This window comes from Ochlerotatus camptorhynchus, unplaced genomic scaffold (assembly GCF_037179485.1).
Source record: "Ochlerotatus camptorhynchus isolate MF236.1 unplaced genomic scaffold, CSIRO-AGI_Acam_v1.1 ptg000651l, whole genome shotgun sequence".
In the NCBI taxonomy this organism is placed as follows: Eukaryota; Metazoa; Arthropoda; class Insecta; order Diptera; family Culicidae; genus Ochlerotatus; species Ochlerotatus camptorhynchus.
Genome location: NW_027041130.1, coordinates 157,521 through 177,678, shown reverse-complemented (window position 1 = coordinate 177,678; position 20,158 = coordinate 157,521).

Below are 20,158 nucleotides of genomic sequence, written 5' to 3'. Positions count from 1 at the left end.
ACTACCATAACCATTACCATTAATGTTCTCAAATCATAAGTAAAAACGTTCTTATATAGTTCTCTTTCTGAAAATGTATGGAGAAAACAAGAATTTGGAATGGTAATGGTTCTTAACAACCCATTATTTGTAAGGTCCAGTTCCAAAAAACCATAATACATAAGGTTGAAACTTTATCATTAAACGTTCATGTAAAGTTCCATAACCATTTCAGTCAAAGTTTAGCAGGGATTATAAACAATTTTTAACCATTTTAGGTAAGGTCAATTTATGGTTCGCGTTTATGCGGGCAGCTAAATTTTGAGATTATAGGGAGTTGTCGTCAAATTGTAAAATCAACGCTTATTAGTGTTTATGTTGTTTAAATGCATCCAAAACATCAGTTTTGCAATAAACGCCAACATTACCTAACGGAATTAGGTTTTGCACCGTCGCGGCTAACCTCAATCTGATGACAGTTCAGTGGTACTGTTTACGTGGACTTAGTCGTTTTTTTCTTGGGTGGATTTTCTCGATAATTTTTCAGACTGCAGTGAGATCGAGGGGGACGACTCTATCTACGATGCAAAAAAGATTGTGTTTTGCTGTGGCTAGCTGCGCGCACGCTGAGTAGATACACAGCAAAAAAAGTTGTTGAATATTACATCGAAACTGCTGCAACCAGGTCAATCCATCGGTTGTGTAATATCACATTGTACGATGTACATCGATTTTGCGAACAAAATTACATCCATTGATGAAATATTGTATCTGCTTTTTGCTATTACAGCATTATTTCATACATCAGCTTGAATTACGTTGATCGATATTACATTTTTTTTTGCTGTGTAGAAAGAAGATTGATGACGATTCTGAAGATTTCCTGCAAAAAATTGATGAGCGATGCAAGTAGATGCGACAAATGAAAGAAGATTGTTCGAAGATTGATTCGCTAGTGTGAGATTTGTTGACCATCTAAACTTGAGATTTAGATGTGTCGCCCCCCTCGAGTGAGATGCAAACTACACTTCTGCAGTGTCCACGAGCAACATCCTTTCATCGCACTGTTCCTCGACAATTTCCAAGTTAAAGCCTGGTACGCAGCTGAAAAGTAATGACGTTTTTACGTGCTACGGAATAGAACACGGAATGCTAAAGAAATTTCTTTTAATTAGCATTTCTTGACCCAGTACGCAGTTCAAAAGAAATCGGCAAAGGAAAGATCGATTACATTAGTATCGTGATCGACATGAAGATGGCGCATTCTGAATGCAATTTCATTTTGCTTGCGGAATAATGGTCTGACCAATTATTCCGTTAGGTAATTTTAACGTTTGTTGTATAAATGATGTTTTGGATGCATTTTAACAACATAAAAATTGATAATTGTTGATTTTAAAATTAGGCGACACCTACCTATGATCTCAAAATTTAGCAAAAGACACCTCCCTATAGCTGTCAAATTTACTTTTGGGAATATTCCTCAAAAATTACTTTTCCGTTTTCTTTTCAGCTGCGTACCAGGCTTAAAATTCGGAAATTTTAGAAATTTTTTTTCGAAAAAACGACTAAGTGCTTGTAAACAGTACCACTGAACTGTCAAAAAGGTTCAGCCTATTAACACTGAGTTCATTTGTGACGTCACGCTGCAGAACCTAATAATTGATCAGACCATTATTCCGCAAGGAAAGTGAAATTGCATTCGGAATGCGCCACCTTCATGTCGATCACGATACTAATGTAATCGATCTTTCCTTTACCGATTTCTTTTGAACTGCGTACTGGGTCAAGAAATGCTGAGGAAAAGTAATTTCTTTTGCATTCCGTGTCCTATCCCGTAGCACGTAAAAACGTCATTACTTTTCAGCTGCGTACCAGGCTTTAAGCCTGGTACGCAACTGAAAAGAAAACGGAAAAGTAATTTTTGAGGAATATTCCCAAAAGTAAATTTGACAGCTATAGGGAGGTGTCTTTTGCTAAATTTTGAGTTCATAGGTAGGTGTCGTCTAATTTTAAAATCAACAATTATCAGTTTTTATGTTGTTAAAATGCATCCAAAACATCATTTTTACAACAAACGTTAAAATTACCTAACGGAATAATTGGTCAGACCATTATTCCGCAAGGAAAATGAAATTGCATTCAGAATGCGCCACCTTCATATCGATCACGATACTAATGTAATCGATCTTTCCTTTACCGATTTCTTTTGAACTGCGTACTGGGTCAAGAAATGCTAAGGAAAAGAAATTTCTTTAGCATTCCGTGTCCTATCCCGTAGCACGTAAAAACGTCATTACTTTTCAGCTGCGTACCAGGCTTTAATGGGTAGTCCCAGTTTCCCTCGAAAATGCTTACTTTGTAGTCATTATTGGGTATTTTGCGCTTACCGTGTAACACAACGCAAACGGACACTCAAAAAATTCCACACGTCATCATCATGTGTCTCACACTTAATTTTGCGCATATTGTGAAACACATCCATTTCATGTGTGAATCTTATGCTATGAACCATGCCTGAACACTATGAATTTGAATTGTGACACACTTGGATTCTATGTGTCTCATATGGTGATATCAATAGCTTTGCACACCATAGTTCAATATTCTACAATATTCTACTTTTTCGAATTCTACTTTACCGACTCTAAAAATGAATCGACAAATATATAAACAAAACTGCCAGAGGCCAGAGCTTTCACATATATTTTTAATGGGTCTGATTTGGGATTCGATCATGGACTGTTGGGGTATGCTGCTGCCGAAGTCTTCGTTCGATCTCACTGTGCCACGGTTGTTCTCATATATGAGGCAGGTTGATAGGATAAAGTCACAACTCTTGTTATCGATGTTTACCTTTCTGAGCAAGCAATTCACATCGTATTGAAATGCAAAACACTTTAAATCCATCTGTTTTGAACAGTAGCGTGATTCAATGTGCAATACACTTGAATAGATAGTGAAAGATTTTCAACATTTCAAAGTTTGAAACACTATAAATTAACGTGTATAACACATTGAACCAAGGTGAAATAGGGTATACGTCCCTAACCTCGGTCTAATATGCAGCCATCGATTACGTTTTTAATCATAACTCATCAATGAATTTACCTGCAAACGATATTCTACTGCTAAATGGTATGCTTAGATATGCTTATCATGTCGTTTGCTATCAGAAACCACGAAAAGTTGAAAAACTTACTTTTTTTAAGACAATAACTCACGAGGGAAATGTATGTAATATGGGTCTATTGTCCCCAAATTGGGTCTATTTATGGATGCAACTTCGTCCTATCTTGTTTGATCCTCAAAAAAACGCTCTTGGTAACGTTTTCTGATGTATTTTTTTTTATCACTATCACTGTTAACTTAATGCTCTTCATTCCTCAAAACATTTCTTAGAGAAAATTTTACGAAAACTACATTAAATCACTCAATTTAAAAATTAAAAATTAAAAATTTCGCTTATCGTCTTTTGACCGCAGAATATCTAAATCAGAACATTGTGATGTTCATTATACAGGTTTGGCAGAAAAAATCTCCCTTCCTGTTCGTTCCTTATCATCCAAATGCAAAACAACATTGTTGACGTTACTCTTATTGCTATATGCTGTCAAATGAATTTCATGGGCCATAGTTAGGAACATAGAAAAGAAATGTGTCCCTAAAGTTGGGTCCATGTTTTACTTGTGAAAACGTTGTTAAACAATTAAAATAAACATAAAATATTCAAACAGCAACTGTAAGTTTTACGTCTAGTGTGTATTATCAGGTAATTCCAATCAATAAATGCCATAATCAGGCCATTTGATGATCGTCAGTCAACCTTCCCATCTTAACCTTATAAGTCATGGCGGCTAAAAACTCCGAACATTGTGATATTCTCAACCAGTTTTATTACTTACGAGAGCTGAAAATGTATTGAAATGTTGTGATATAAATTGATTTGTGTGTGGTACACATTTATCAACCATCAGTGATCAATATTTTCCTTATTTTTTGTGTAATATTCCTTAATTAATTATTTATTTGCGTGATAGGCCGAATGAAAGGACTAGACCCACATTACATACCGTAACCCTACACTTAAAGTAAATGTGATTGTGCATTTAGAAAATCAAGTGTTTAAACACTTCGATCAAACGTGTGAAATTTTTTGAGTGGATGGGTGGCTCTTTACACGGTAACCGCAATATACCCAATAATGACTTCAAAGTAATACCAACAATCAATACGAAACTATCGATTTTAAATTGGCTCACTACTTGACTAGCCTATTGGTCCCAAGCAAACGATTAACGTATCCCATTCTAGTCGAAATTCTAGTACTACGCACTGTTTGTTTTGATTTGCTATGAAAGTTTGACAGATAAAATGAGGGGTTATTGGTTTTTCCTATGTTTCGAGGGGTGAATCGATTAGCTTGGGACCGAAGAGAGTACCAGAGCTGAGCCAAAAAGTAGAGAACGTTATTTCGGGAGCTTCTAGTCTTAGAGTTACCTCTATGGTAATACCATAGAGGTAACTCTAAGACTAGAAGGTCCCGAAGAAACGAGCTCAACTTTTTGGTTCAGCTCTGGTACTATCTTCGGTCCCATGCTAATCGATTCACCCCTCGAAACATAGAAAAAACCAATAACCCCTCATTTTATCTGTCAAACTTTCATAGCGAATAAAAACAAACATTGCGTAGTACTAGAATATCGACTAGAATGGGGTACGTTAATCGTTTGCTTGGGACCAATAGGCTAGTCAAGTAGTGAGCCAATTTAAAATCGATAGTTTCGTATTGATTGTTGGTAATACCACAGACAGACATACAAATTAGTATGTACCGTTGTACCAACAATCAATACGAAACTAACGATTTTAAATTGGCTCACCACTTTAGTAGCCTATTGGTCCCAAGCAAACGATTAACGTACCCTATTCTAGTTGAAATTCTATTACTACACTATGTTTGTTTTGATTCGCTATGAAAGTTTGACAGATAACATCAGGGGTGTGTGGATTCATGCAGAACATGCAGGGGTGAGTGAAATAGCTTGGGACTGCTTGGGACCGTTGTTCTGGTACTGAGTGAGCCAAAAATAATAATGATTTTCTTCGGGACCCAGTGGTCTTAGAGTTACCTCTATGGTTGTACTCCTTTAATCAAGTACCTCAAAACGTACAATTTGTGGTACTAGCTTAAAGCAGTACAACGGTAGTACAACCAACAATCAATACGAAACTAACGATTTTAAATTGGCTCACCACTTTAGTAGCCTATTGGTCCCAAGCAAACGATTAACGCACCCTATTCTAGTTGAAATTCTATTACTACACTATGTTTGTTTTGATTCGCTATGAAAGTTTGACAGATAACATCAGGGGTGTGTGGATTTATGCAGAACATGCAGGGGTGAGTGAAATAGCTTGGGACTGCTTGGGACCGTTGTTCTGGTACTGAGTGAGCCAAAAATAATAATGATTTTCTTCGGGACCCAGTGGTCTTAGAGTTACCTCTATGGTACAACAGTGAACTTTGTATGTCTGTACAAGGTATAAGCATTTTTGAGGGAAACTGGGACTACCCATTAAGGCTCTGAACCATTTGGTGGATTATTTTAACTTTTGGTTAAAATTTGACAGCTGGAAAGTTATTGATTAAGAGCAACCGTAACGGTCGTTGTCATTTGCGCGACTATTTTAACAGCGCACAGCGCTCTCATTTTAGTTTAGTCACTCTTCTCCACACCGGTCGCTGCTATCGTGGTTATCAATTTACTCACCTTTGTCCGTAGCGGTAGTGAGCATTTTGACATTTCTACGAATAGCAACCTTTCTCCCGCGCTGCTAAATTTGGTAGCGCGCTTCTCACCGAGAAGCCGACTGCTATTTTAGTTACTCGTATGGCAACCCCCGATACGGTAGCTGCACAATAATGAGGGCTGCTAAAATGAGTTTAGCAGCGTACCGTTACGGTTGCTCTAACCCTGCTATCCGAGCGTGGTTATTTCTGACATACACTCGAAAATAATACAATTCATTATTAGATTAAAAAATAAACATTTTTCAAATTCACCGGTTGTATACGCTCCACAGATTAAATTTTTACACTATCATCAAGTAAATGGGTAATACCGGTAATGTATTCGGTACCTGAAAATATGAATAATCATTTCAATGGCAGGTAATTCCTAGAATGTAACTCATACTTACATCAATCAGCTCATAGCTCATAGAGTGACATCCACCCATCGGTCAGTCTATATTTTTTAACGGGTATTCCGAACGTCAACACACACATCAGCACCGACCTCGTCGCTCAAGAGTTCACACAACGCATTCAGACCTATTCAGACCATTCAGAATTCATCCGGGGCAAGTAACCGACCTCCTCTCGATGAATCCGTTCGATCTTACGGATAAATACATCTTCCCAGGCATTGTTTCGGTGGTATTCCGGCTCCAAAGCAATATTTTCTTATAGTCACCTGCCACTTGTGACCGATCCAGGGAACATCCGAAGGAAAATCGAGAAAACAATGTAACTTATTATTGTTTACATTTATGTTTTTTTTGCTTTCGCTAGTCTCAAAAAGGGGCTTTTATTCTCGCTTTTATTGAAAACTAGCTACACGGTAAAGGCCCAAACGCAATGTGGGCGGAAGCGGAACGGAAAGTTTGACAGTTGTCACTAATGACATCAAGATGCCTAACCGAAGTCGATTTGATTTGAAGTAGTGGCAATACCAAAACCTGGACGGGATCAGAGTACAGCTTCTGGGAAACGTCCCATATCCCTGGTTCCTACCTTGACGAAAGTTGTTAATTCTGCAGTACTCGAGAGACTACAAGACGTCATCGAAGCTCGGGCTATCCTTCCAGAAACATCGTTTGGTTTTAGAAAAGGTATGTCAACTAACACATGCCTTTCTTATGTAGTAAACTGTATCAAACAGAATAAAAGGGCTGGGTTCGTCTCGGCTGTAGTCTGCATTGATCTGTCAAATGCGTTTAACGCGGTAAAAACAAACAAATTAGAAGAAATTCTGTGCTCATACCTGATCCCTAACGAAATAACTACGTGGATAACAGCTTTCCTCCGTAACCGCCGTGTAGTAATGCAATTGAAGGTTGGTACCGTCACTAGAACAATTAGTAATGGATTGCCCCAAGGAGATGTACTATCACCAACACTCTTTAATCTATACACTTCTGGACTGCACAGTGTATCAGATGACGATGTCGTGTTGGTACAATACGCCGACGATTTTGGAATAATAGTCAGATCTAAAAATACCCACCTGTTGAATCATAAAGTACAAACAACAGTGGACAAGTTCAACGAATTGGCAGAAGGTTTGAACTTCCAAATCAACACAGAAAAAACCAAAATAATACTCTTCACAAACAACAATAACGCTTTGACAGTTGACTTACAGGGTAATCCTATCGAAACTGTGAAAAGCCACCGATATCTGGGTGTAACACTCGACCGTTTCCTCAGTTTCGGTCAGCACATAAAAGCAACTCAAGCGAAAATAAACGACAGGCTAAATATGTTGAAAGTTATTAGTGGAATAAAGAATGGGAGTCATCCTCAAACAATGACTAACATCTATGTGGCACTGATACAAAGCACGATAGAATATGGATGCACTGTTACATTCAACGCGAAGGCGACCAACAGAAGAAATTTGGAAGTCACGAATAACCAGTGCCTGAGAAGAGTAACGGGTTGCACGCGCAGCACACCTTTAAATGCACTGACAGCCATTGCAGGACAAGAACCTCTAGAATATAGACTAGAATATGTTACAGGAAAGCACGTCGCTAGATGCTTTGGAAAAGACAACATCGTTTCGGAACAGCTAAAACAGGTAACACAAATAACAGAAGACGACGAGGGGAAATTTTCTTATCAAGAGAAAATTTACCAGAAGAACAGCGAACTTTTCGGAAAAATAATGCCAAACGTGTCGATGACATCTGGAGAAATGGAAATTTGCTCCATCTTGGATGGGATCATCGGATCGAAGAAAGACCTGCCACCGGTAAAGTTGAAGCAAGCTGCACTTTGTGTAATAAATGGAAGATACAGCGGCCGCGGAAAGATTTTCACGGATGCCTCGAAGGAAAATTCATCTTGCGGAATTGGCGTTTATGTCGAAACAACACATTGGAAATACTCGTATAAACTCAAATGGAACATCAGTATCACAGCAGCAGAATTACAAGCCATAAGAGTAGCCATGGACATAGTCGAGACGAACCATCTACACCGGTACGTGATATTTACAGATTCAATGACAGCATGCCGAATGCTGGAAGATGCAGTGGAAACAAGGAAAGCCGAAAAATTGCTGGTGGAAATCTTGAACATTGCCCGTAAATGGAGGATATCGATACAATGGATACCTAGCCACGTCGGGATATCCGGAAACGAGATGGCAGATCAATTAGCACGAGCTGGCTTGGATCATCCGACAGTGTTAGATCACGGTCTGTTTCTCAAGGACGTTTTCGAACTTTTGAAATTACAAATGAGAGAAAAAACAACCAGCTGGTACAAACAGTACTCAGAAGAGAAAGGGAAAACCTTCTTTGAAATCCAACCAGAGATCTCACAGAAGCCATGGTATCACGGGAAGGATATAAGTGGACAAGACATCAGACTGCTGAACCGTTTGATGACAGGGCATAACTACTCCAAATTTTGGTTAGCGAAAATGAAGATCGTCGACAATCCAGAATGTTAATGGTGCGAAGAAGATGAAACGGCAGAACATTCTATTCTTTTCTGCCCTCGATATGGGCTCGAGAGAATGCAATATAGTTTTGATTGTGCATACGCAAATTTGATCGAAGTGTTTAAAACCAAGAACATTGAACTATACAAAGAGATAGTTAATTTCGTGAAGCAATGCAAATTAGATTTGTAAAAACGCATAAAGCGTTTCGATTTCACGCGGTGAATCGAAAAAAGTCCAGCTGGGCATATAGTCGTAGCCACTAGCCCAAATCACTTGAGCTGTCACGAAGACGGTTCAAAAAAGAAAAAAGAAGAAGAAGAAGATTTGATTCTAACTAGTTTTCAATCCGACAAGTAGGCTTACTCAGATCGGGCTTTTCCGCTGCCGTTGCCGTTCCGCTTCCGCCGTCATTGCGCTTCCCTAATAAAAAATTACCACAAACGAACGATAATCCAAATCATTGAACAATTCCACAAATGGTTTGGATGATACCCCGAACACGTCGTTAAGCAAATTAACCATACCATTTTTATTAGGGTTGGGCCTTAAGAAAAAAGTACCCAGAGTGTGAATGTCAATGACATTTATATAAGGTCTGCAGCCAACAGGCAGCTTGCTGGTGTTATAAGCAAAAATGTTGTAAACATTGCTGAACATCTGCGAACAGATAGATATACGTCACTGTCAACATACTGAGAACAGATAGAAATACGTCACTGCCAACAGCTGTTTCGTGTAAAAAGATAAACATTGCAATATAATACAAACACCACTAACCATTTGCACATTTCACTAACACCAATAAGCCCTTTGGCCCAGACCTTATATAAACGTCATTGTGTGAATGTCAATTGGTTTACCAATCAGGCGTAACATTTGAAAACGGCTTAAAAACCAAAACAACATAAATGAGTTTATGCTAACATTCACTCAAAAAATATTGAAATCTAAATAGTATAAAAGTTACGCTAAATCGCAACTCTCCGTACCGACGCAAAGGGCGGTATAAAGTGAGAGAATACAAACTTAGTATAAAAATGGTTTATGCGTGCCATAGTATAAAATCGAAATATATATACAATGAATAGATACGGTTTATTCAAGAGAATGTATGTTTCGTTTCCTTATTTTATTTATTGTAAATATTATTGTTTTCAAATTAAAATTAAAATTGTCTCAGGAGGGGTTTTGAATAATTTTATTTTTATGAATATTATTTAAAAAATACTTACAATTTCGATGTTTATTATGATGAACTCGTGCTCACGCATGCTAGCTGCCCAGCAGATTACAGGCGCAGTAGTAATCAACCAGGATGAAGCTCTGCACCAGCACGAAGCTCCGAAAAGAACCCAGATGTTCTTTTTCCCATCATTTTAGTAAACACTGATCGAATTCCACTCCGTTATTCGGACTTAGTATAATTTTGACGAAAATTTTAATCTTACCAATGTATAAATTTTGAAAAACCATAAAATGCAAACAATTTAATCTATATTCGTTTTGTAATATTTTTGAGTGTTGTATTGATAATTTATTGAACTATTTACCGTATTAACATAGAGGTAACTCTAAGACTAGAAGCTCCCGAAATAACGTTCTCTACTTTTTGGCTCAGCTCTGGTACTCTCTTCGGTCCCAAGCTAATCGATTCACCCCTCGAAACATAGGAAAAACCAATAACCCCTCATTTTATCTGTCAAACTTTCATAGCAAATCAAAACAAACAGTGCGTAGTACTAGAATTTCGACTAGAATGGGATACGTTAATCGTTTGCTTGGGACCAATAGGCAGTCAAGTAGTGAGCCAATTTAAAATCGTTAGTTTCGTATTGATTGTTGGTATTAATCTGCTTCCTTAAAAAAAATGATAATAAATCAGATTAAAAAAAAATTAAATGGCATAAAAGCAATTGCCCCCAATTGCACAATAGGCCCTTTGCTTCAGCAAAAGTCGCAAAAGCATTCGGTGTCATATTTGACACATGATGGTTTTTACGCCCTCAGCTGTTTGAGATGATTGTTATTTGTAAAAAGAGTTCGAAGAAGTCTACACAGTCGTCGAAGTGACACACAGCAAAAAAAAAAGTAATATCGATCAACATAATTCAAGCTGATGTATGAAATAATGATGTAATAGCAAAAAGCAGATACAATATTACATCAATGGATGTAATTTTGTTCGCAAAATCGATGTACATCGTACAATGTGATATTACACAACCGATGGATTGACCTGGTTGCAGCAGTTTCGATGTAATATTCAACAACTTTTTTTGCTGTGCACAGCAACAAAACAAATCATTTGAAGAATTTCCCGTACCACGCAAACATGCATCTTTCTGGCATTGAATTGTTGTTAAGTGAGTGTTTTTTTACATTTATGTGCGCTGCCTATATATTGGTGGTCATTCTGACGTTCTTTTATAGTGTCTCCTTCTTGTCCGTTTCCTGGTGAATCCGTAATATTATCACGGATTCACTCAACACAATTTGACTAAGTCTTTTTCTTTTTTGATAGTCGTGTCATTACAAAGTGTTCGATTATAGTTTTATAAAATTATTGTATTCCTATGGAACATGCTCCTCGGTGGAGGCTTGGCATTTGAACAACAAAATGCACAGAAAATCACATCACAGCTTTGGCATAGACGGCATTGATGTTCAATTTTGAAATAATATTTATCTACTTACAGGAGCGTCAGAACTGACGGCATCCAGCTCTGTATCCAGAGTACCATCTGTAGCTGCATATGTTATTGTGAAAACAGACGAAACGCAGATGCTAGATTATTATAATGTATCATTCCACTGCCCTACTTCCACCAACCCCCCCCCCCCCCCCCCACACACAAGCCGGAAAAGAAGTTTCGAAAATGAACCACTGGATTTAACCAACTCTGGTCCGTTGGATCTTTCATCCACGGTAAGCATACAATCGGAGCATACATTACCGGAACCGTTCCCCATGATTGAGCTGATCATCGACCAACCTGTCGATTTAACAGTGCCTCGACGGGTGGAGAAGAACGTGCCGATTGATTTAGCAATGAAGCGACAAAATTCAACCTTCAATCCTGTCAGTTCATGGAACTGCACGTAGGTAGCTCAGAAACCTGGTTTCATTGAATCCGCTCCGGATGCCAAAGAATCACTCGTCAGATGTTCATCAGCGGACGAAACCAACGTTGGATGTGGAACCCAATACCGGAAGAATCCATTACGAGATGCTCCAAAAAGAAAATTTACCGCTTCGTTAAACGAGAATCTAGCACAGGGTATTCAAAATTCTGTAGACCCAATGATTGCCTTAATTAATGAGTAGACCGAGGAAGTAGAAAGTTCAAGCACCGCCCACCGGATGTTCGACAGCTGACGAATCCAACGTTGGATGCATAATACAATGTCGGAAGAATCCATCACCAGGTGCTCCTATGGCCATGAGAAAATTGACCGTTTCGCTAAACGAGAATCACGCGCAGGAAATTCAAAATTTTGTAGACCCAATGTTTGAATTAATTGATGACGAGGCTGAGGACGAAGAATTTGAAGAGAATGCTGACGTGGAAGGCCTCACGGAGCATTCCCTAATGGAATATTTTCAGCCTTTCCACTTGCAATCTATTATGAGCGATAGTGAATCGGACAAAGAGATCTTAGACGAGAATAATAATACTAAGGAAAACAACATCAAACATGACCAAGAATCTGATGACGAGAATGAGACGCTTGGTAAGTTTTATATTGACTTATAAATGTAGTTTATCACGAGGGGGACGACTCTATCTACGATGCAGGAAATATTGTGTTTTGCTGTGTAGATAGAAAGAAGATTTATCACGATTTTGAAGATTTCCTGCAAAAAGATGATGCGCGATGCAAGTAGATGCGAAAAATGAAAGAAGATTTTTCGAAGATTTATTCGCTAGTGTGAGATTTATTGAGTATCTAAAATTGAGATTTGAGATTTGTCACCTCCCTCGGTTTATCATTGGTTTGTGGTAATAATATATTTTAGAGAGTCATTTATACTTTTTTCTTCCATAATATATCATTAAACCTATTATTATTTATTATTATTTATTGACTTATAATTTGTAACTTAAGACTTATGTCTTTCTTCTGTTACATCGATTATATCAAAGTATAACAAGCGCCACAAGTATATTACAAAACAAAAAAAATATGATACGTAACACAAACTGAACTACATTTACTACTCAACTAAAATGCTCAATACATCCTCTCTTAAATGCTGTTAACGAATTTACATTAGTTAGACTATTGGGTAAAGAATTCCAGTGAACCACACCTCGCACGAAAAATGAGTTCCCGTACTTTGACGTGCGATGTCTTGGCAAAATATATTTAATGGACCGATTGCTTTGTGAAGTTTGCAATTTTCTGTGTAGATAACCGGGTTGTTTTGTTCTCGACAGACTATGCAAAAATAAACAACAGCGTAGCTTGCCAAAGTTTACCAATGGGCATCCTATTAGATGATGTTGCAGGTGAGAAACTCTAGAATATCTACTTAATTTAAAAACATATCGAACACATGAATTAAGAGCCACCTTAAGTTTATTGAACGTACCAGCAGATACATCATCGAGGAGAAAATCACATGCCAAAAAATAAGGAAGAAGGAGTCTTTTGAATAGTTTAATTTTAACATCAGTTCTAAGAAATGATGATGTTATGTGAAGTGAACGTAAACAAGCATAAATTTTTCCACATTGTGACAACACATATTTATCCCATCCAAAATTGGATTGAATACGGATACCCAAGCTGGTAGCATTATCGACGTATTCAATTGTTTCATTGTCTAAAAGCAATGAAGGTTTTAACAACAATCAATACGAAACTAACGATTTTAAATTGGCTCACCACTTTAGTAGCCTATTGGTCCCAAGCAAACGATTAACGTACCCTATTCTAGTTGAAATTCTATTACTACACTATGTTTGTTTTGATTCGCTATGAAAGTTTGACAGATAACATCAGGGGTGTGTGGATTCATGCAGAACATGCAGGGGTGAGTGAAATAGCTTGGGACTGCTTGGGACCGTTGTTCTGGTACTGAGTGAGCCAAAAATAATAATGATTTTCTTCGGGACCCAGTGGTCTTAGATAGAGGTAACTCTATGGTTTTAATATATTTTGAAAAGAACTATTTGTAATAAAAATTGCGTTTGTTTTCTTGGAGTTCAAGCTAAGCATATTCTTTACAGACCAATCTAGGATCCTCTTCAAGTCTTCATTAATTTTCTGAGAAATTTCAGCAACATAATTACTTGCACAGTCAAAGTATACCTGAGCATCATCGGCAAACAGATGAAATTTACAATTCTTTATTACTTCAGGGAGATCATTAATGTACAATGAGAATAAGATTGGCCCCAGAATAGAACCCTGGGGAACCCCAGATGTTATGGAAATAAATTGAGAAAAAACTCCATTATTAAATACAGCCTGTGTTCGCATACTTAAATAAGAATTAATCAAGTTTGCGGAATGATCGGAAAAACCAAAATTTGATCTGAGTTTTTGACATAAAATTCTATGCGACACAGTATCAAACGCTTTAGAAAAATCTAATAGTATTAGAACAACCGGGCGACCCTTGTCTACTACTAGACCTATATCATCAATTATTTTGAGCATAGCTGTTTTAGTACTATGTTTCGAACGATAACCTGACTGAAATTGATTCAGAAGATTGTGTCTATTGATGTGATCGCAAATGTTCATCTTAACAATTTTTTCAAATACTTTTGATAATGAGCAAAGGATGCTAATAGGTCGCAAGTTTTCTAAAGTGTTCAAATTAGCCTTTTTCTTAATTGGTATAATTTTTGATTTCTTCCAAGCATCTGGAAATACACTTGTAGTTACAACAGTGTTAAATAAGTGTGTTATAGGCTCAATTAATAGAGGACAAATAGCCTTTAAGAATTTCATTGGTAGCATGTCGACTCCAAGAGCATTTGATTTGATGGAGTACATGGCATTTATGACATCTACTTGGTTTATTCTATCAAAATAGAAAACATCGTGGTTAAACCCGTTTGAACCCGTAGAACTAAAACTTCGAATATTATTGTCGGAAAAATAATTGCTAAAGTTACGGTTTATTTCATCAGCCGTAAAGCTGTTCGATGATTGTTCATTTGCTTGACCGAATCCAAGTGCCCTGAGATTTTTCCACAATTCCTTAGGAGAAACCTTCGGATCAAGACGAGAAGCAAAATAATTTTGTTTTGCTGTGCGTATCATCTTATTTACGTGGTTTCGTGCTCTTTTAAACTCATGATGATCAACCACGTTGTTACTTAATTTCCATTGTTTGTATAATAAGTCACGATTAACGATGGCCCTACATATGCTAGAATTGAACCAAGGATTATCCTTTTTATTACTAATAGTAGTTCGGATTGGAACGAAAGTGTTATGGAGATCTGTCAAAACATTGTTAAAAAAATTCTAACTGCAGGTTGGAGTCATCAACGTGATAAAAAGAGCTCCAATCAACCGAGTTAAAAGCCTCCACCAATGAATCAACTTGAATAGCATTGTAGTCACGATATTCGATTTTCTTTGAAGTATGCATGACACTGAAATCAAGGGATGCAAAAATTAAGTCATGGTTGGATAATACAGGTACTTCAATTTGGTTAAATCTCAACACTTTTGATGAATCATTAGCAATAATTAAATCCAATTGCGACGCTCCACTTCTGTGAAAGAATGTTGGCTCGTTACCCAATGAATATAGAGAGTGAGTGGTGAGCAGGTTACAAAGCCTGGCAGACTTTCCTGAATGATTGGTCAACAAGTTCGTGTTGAAATCACCCATAAAGAAAACATTTTTATAGGCAAAACCATAAGACGACAGGAAATTATCCATTGTATCCGAGCAGTCAATTTCAGGAGGGTTGTAGCATGCAGTCATTAGAAGTTTTTCATTTTGTACGATAACTTCGACAGTAATAAATTCTGTGCAGGTTACTCCTGTCTGGTTATTTGACTTGGTTATAATATTGAAGGCAATGCCATTTTTTATGTATAGTAGTACACCACCTCCCAGCCGTCCTACACGATCATGTCTAACTATATTATAGCCATTGATAGTTATAACAGAGTCTTTTATACTTTCATTCAACCAAGTTTCACTCACACATACAATATCAACATTACTAATTTTTACAATCTGACGCAATTCCTCAATTTTACAAAGCCTACGAGCACAAATACTTTGGCTATTTACACAGCATACAGAAAGCTTACCATTATATAACGCGGATTTCATTACGGTACCGGGAATGCACCAGTTCGTCGAGGTGTAAAAGCTGGAATTGTTAGCCATTAGACAAATGAGAAGACGACACAGCAATAAAGAGAGGGTAGTATATGAGCATTTCTTCAAAAACAAAGTTTACAATTTTCAATATATACATAAAGTTACTGCAAATGTGACGCAAACAATATAAACAAACTATAGATTTCTTTACCAGAGCCCGAAGCATCAAGGTTATAGCACCATCCAAAGCTATCATAGCTAGACCACAACAACGACAGCAGTAGCAGCAGCAGCAGCAGCAGCAGCAGCAGCAGCATCTCGAACAGACTTTTAGGAAGGGAAAATCAAGGAACTCAAGGAGAGGAGAGGAAGGAATAACAAAAACTAGTAAGGAAAGGGTTTAAACTGGTATGTTGAAATCACTCTCCGACGATACAGCAATCTCCTTCTCTTCTCCGCTTCGCTTCACGAACAGTATACCACCTCGCGTAAACACGCCCTGCAGCTTACCATTCTTCTTCAGTTGCAGTGCCTTGGACCGTAATTCTCTGATGTTAGGTCCCAAATTTTCATTAATGTAAATTCGTTTGTTCAATGTGAATCCGATCCCGGAGAGCGACAAAGACCGAGAGCGTAAATACCGGGAGTAAAAGTCGTTTCGCTGGACAGTGATTGCAAATTGCAACAAGATCATGTAGACGTTTCCAGCAGCCAGAGCTCCCTTTGAGAGCCGACGGATGTCTACCAGTGGAAAATTACTCTCAGCGTAGCCGAAATTTCTGCACCATGTGTGGAAGTAGGACAGCAGATCTTCTCCTTCCACGAACGGGATTCCGCTAATCACGAGATCGTTCATACGAGTGATGTCTGCCTCTTTGCCTTATGAACCGAAGAGGAAATTTTGGCAAACGTTCTGTTGTTCTCCTCTCGTAGTTTCTCCATATCCGATGCTATGTCTTCCCGAAGTTCCCTCAGCTGTGATGTGAGTGATGTAAGAGAAACTCCCAATTTTTTTGAAGTCCTCTTTTGCACTCTGTTGATAGCTAGCCAACTGAGACTGCATAAGGTTCGCGAGATCCACAACGGTCATATCGCCATCTGACTTAGCGGTTGAGTTATTACGCAAACGTGTTTGTTTCTCAGCCATGGCGGGATTTATCACACAACACAAGTAAACAACTGTTCGAATTTCTGTGCTTTGTTCACCGCACAAACAGCTTATGGCGAAAAAACTGATACCAAAAATTCACTTTTCTCCGATAATCGGCGTGTAATTTAATTACAATTTACTCGCTTGTGAATCCGGATCACTTAATCTTCTACTTTATTAGTCTGTGGTGATTTATTCGCGGGAAAAACATCTGTTTTACTGTTTGCACTTCGACAGCAAACTTTAAGTACACTTATATTACATCTTTAGTATGTGACACTGTTGTACCTACCTTGGTAAGATTTGTTCTATGCCCTATCCTTGAAAAAATCACTTATGAGAAATAACTTAATAGTTTGCCGCAAAGGGAAACTTCTGGAAATACCACTTTCCACTTTCGACCATTGCAACATTTTCTGAAAATCATGTTGAAACGTCCGATGAAGCCGGAGAACTAGTCAAGTTTAATCTACGTAAGCAGATTTTGTCTAATTTTCTAAAACTAAAATCATCGGGACAAAATCAGTTTCTCATCAGTCACGTTGCGGTGAGACCGGTGTGCAGAAGCAGAGTAAAGACCGGTGCACAATAGATACGTTTTCAGGTTTTTTTTACAGTTAGCCCATGCATTATCTGTCAAAAAACCCGAAAACGTATCTATTGTGCGCCGGCCTTAAGTTATTATTTTAACTGGTTATAACAATAAATTTCGTCGTTCGTGTTAAATCTTGTATCTACCAAACGTTAGATTTTGAAAGCCCATAGAGGTAACTCTAAGACTAGTAGGTCCCGAAGAAACGTGCTCAACTTTTTGGCTCAGCTCTGGTACTATCTTCGGTCCCAAGCTAATTGATTCACCCCTCGAAACATAGGAAAATCCACTAACCCCTCATTTTATCTGTCAAACTTTCATAGCGAATCAAAACAAACATTGTGTAGTACTAGAATTTCGACTAGAATGGGGTGCGTTAATCGATTTGCTTGGGACCAATAGGCTAGTCAAGTAATGAGCCAATTTGTAAATCGTTAGTTGCCACCGGTTGGTATTACCATAGAGGTAACTCTAAGACTAGAAGGTCCCGAAATAACTTGCTCAACTTTTTGGCTCAGCTCTGGTACTCTCTTCGGTCCCAAGCTAATCGATTCACCCCTCGAAACATAGGAAAAACCAATAACCCCTCATTTTATCTGTCAAACTTTCATAGCGAATCAAAACAAACATTGCGTAGTACTAGAATTTCGACTAGAATGGGGTACGTTAATCGTTTGCTTGGGACCAATAGGCTAGTCAAGTAGTGAGGCAATTTAAAATCGTTAGTTTCGTATTGATTGTTGGTATTACCACATAAAAAACGGCTTGGTTTTCATTTACAGATTTTTAAATTTCCCAATGGTATATGAGTGGGAGGTAAACTTTAAAACCAACTTTTCTTGAAAAATACTGAATAGCATTAATGGAAAAAGAACATGCGACCGACGATATATGTATCTAAAAGAGTACGACGATTTTATAACTTTTTCGATATCTTTTCTCGTGAAAATACCTCGTTTGCTCAATCAACTGGGTATGTTTACCCTGTAATGGCCTCAGGAGTCCATTTTAGTATTTCTCAATCTCTTAAAATTATGTTTTTACCTTATATTTTCTATTCTTTCAAGGTTTTGAATTCTAAACGAGTATACACTAACGTGTATGAGATGCCTGCACTAAACGGGAAACAGAGAGTTTGTAAGCAAATGTTCCTTAGTACGTTCGATGTGGGTGATAAGAAAATAAGATGGCTTGCCTCCAAAGCTATCAAGAATACCGGAATCTGCCCAGATGATCTGAGAATGAAGAATCGCAATCCGAACCGAATCACAGAAGCGCAGCTAGATATAATCAAAGCTCATATTTTGTCATTTCCAGCTTATGATTCACACTATACACGCGAAAAGTCCACTAAATTGTATTTATCTGGCGATCTTACAATTATGAAAATGTATGATCTGTACAAGCAAGTGTGCATTGAGTCCAACATCCCACAAGTGCATTATAACACGTATCGCAGTGTCTTCAAAACTTTCAATTTTTCATTCAGAAAACCGAAGACAGACACGTGTGGCGAATGTGACGAGCTTAGAATGAAGTTGCAGATAGCCTGTGACGATTTTGAACGAGATATCGTGAAAAAATCACAAGAAGCTCACCATGAAGTAGCCACACGAGACTATGCATCGAAGCGACAAGATATTGCCGACGCAAAGAACTCATCCACTGTGCGAACTGTGACTTTTGATTTGCAGAAGGTGCTTGCAACTCCGCATTTGAAATGCGGACAGTCATATTATTCTCGTCAACTGTATACACTTAACTTAACCACATTCGAAACAAGTGATGGTTTGAATCAGGCAACTTGTTACATCTGGGATGAAAGCAAGGCCCGTAGGGGCTCTCAGAAGATAGCATCATGCCTTCTTAAAGATCTGCGAAGCACTAAGAAAGAAGTAACACGGTTGCAATATTACTCAGACAGATGTGGCGGTCGAAACCTTAACATAACGGTGTGCATGATGTTCACATTCTTCATTGACGAATGTGTCAATGCAAATCGAGAGCTCACAATAACGCATAATTTCATGTGCACTGGACATAGTCACATGGAAGTCGACTGTGTCCATGCAAGTATCGAAAAAGCGAAAAAAGGAACTGCTATTATTATAGAAACGCCTCACGATTGGGCGGTATTTATCGCTGGCATACGCCGAAAAGTGCCGTTCAGTGTTATCGAAATGGAGCTATCGGATTTCTTGGGGCTCAAGGACCTCGAAATACATTACACTAAACCCACTGCAAACATAAACGGTGAAACATTCAAATTCAAACAGATAATGAGCTTCCAATACCGCACATCATCGCCGAGAATTGTTTTTTTATTAATATGACGTCAATGAATCTTCGTATTCATCCTTCGTGTTTCAATAAAAAACGGCAGTAGTACCAGT